Below are 1534 nucleotides of genomic sequence, written 5' to 3' on the forward strand. Positions count from 1 at the left end.
ATAACTGTTGTACAGTACACAATAAAAACAAGACAACGTTTTCCGGGACCATGGTGCTACATGAAACAATACAAAAGCTAGACTGAACTATTTAAAAACAACACTAAACCTACACTAGACTACAGACCTACCCAAGACAGCATAAAGTGCACAAAACTGTGCAGGCGGTACAATAAATAGTAAACAAGAAGGTAGGCACAATGGAGGGCAGCAGGTTGGTGTCAGTCCAGGCTTCGGGTATTGAGGTGTCTGATGGCTTGGGACAGGAAACTTTCACATAGTCTGATCATGAGAGCCCGCATGCTTCGCTGTCTTTACCCAGATGGAAGGAGGGAGAACAGTTTGTATGAGGGGGTACATGGAGTCCTTCATAATGCTGTTTCCTTTGCGGATGCAGCGTGTAGTGTAGAGTAAATGTCCGTGATGGCGGGAAGAGAGACCCCGACGATACTCTCAGCTGACCTCAGTATCCGCTCCAGCGTCTTGCGATCCGAGATGGTGAAATTTCTGAACCAGGCAGTGATGCAGCTGCTCAGGATGCTCTTAATACAACCCCTGTAGAATGTGATGAGGATGGGGGTGGGAGATGAACTTTCATCAGCCTTCGCAGAAAGTAGAGACGCTGCTGGGTTTTCTTTGCTATGAAGCTGGTGTGCATGGTCCAGGTGAGATTCTCCGCCAAGTGAACAACAAGAAATTTGGTGCCCTTAACGATCTCTACCGAGGAGCTGTCGATGTCCTGCGGGGAGTGGTCGCTCCGGGCCCTCCTGAAGTGAACAACCATCTCTTTTGTTTTGTTCACACTCAGAGAGGTGTTGTTGGCTCTGCACCAGACCGTTAGCCGCTGCACATCCTCTATGTAAGCTGACTCGTCGTTCTTGCTGATGAGACCCACCACGGTCGTGTAATCGGCGAACTTGATGATGCGGGTCGAGCTGTGTGTTGCTGCACAGTCATGGCTCGGCAGAGTGAACAGCAGTGGACTGAGCACTCAGCACTGGGTGTAAACACACAGTCTCCTGCTCAGATCAAAATCAAAGGTGCATCGATTCGAAGTTAATTACAAATAATAAGCGGGGTGTCTCAGAGGCACAAAATCAAATATAACTTTTCAGTGGAATGCACAGCTTGAGAGACGCCCACTCACCCGGGCATTTCACGCATTAAAAATCACGAGTGTTCTAGGTGAGGCTCGAACTCACAGCCTCGGCATTTCTCCGCCGCGTACTGGCGTATAAGTACCGCACGCAAACCGATTGCGCCACTAGAACCCAGTGCTGCAAACGTGTGTTTTACATATGGAAAGAAAATCTAGAAGAAATTTACAGATATTATTGAGCATAATATAGAGCCTAAAAATATACAGCAGGCGAAAAGGCCGTTCGGCCCACAATGTATTGCCATACCAGCTAAAAAGCAAATCAAAGGCACTCAAACTACAATCCCTCCTTCCTACTCTGTCCATATCCCTCGATCTTACTTACATCCATGTGTATGTCGAGTCAACAAATTTGCACATCAAAAGTCACCTATA

The 1534-nt window shown here is 47.4% G+C and overlaps 1 non-coding gene across 1 annotated transcript; it reads right to left on the minus strand.

Moving 5' to 3' along the window:
• Nucleotides 1-1177: 1177 nt before the first annotated feature.
• Nucleotides 1178-1271, minus strand: trnai-uau (transfer RNA isoleucine (anticodon UAU)). Its single transcript has 2 exons — nucleotides 1234-1271; nucleotides 1178-1213 (listed from the first exon to the last, which is right to left on the minus strand). It is a non-coding gene; the product is annotated as a tRNA-Ile (tRNA).
• Between the last annotated feature and the right edge of the window lie 263 nt (nucleotides 1272-1534).

Source organism: Hypanus sabinus, unplaced genomic scaffold (assembly GCF_030144855.1).
Source record: "Hypanus sabinus isolate sHypSab1 unplaced genomic scaffold, sHypSab1.hap1 scaffold_170, whole genome shotgun sequence".
NCBI lineage: Eukaryota > Metazoa > Chordata > Chondrichthyes > Myliobatiformes > Dasyatidae > Hypanus > Hypanus sabinus.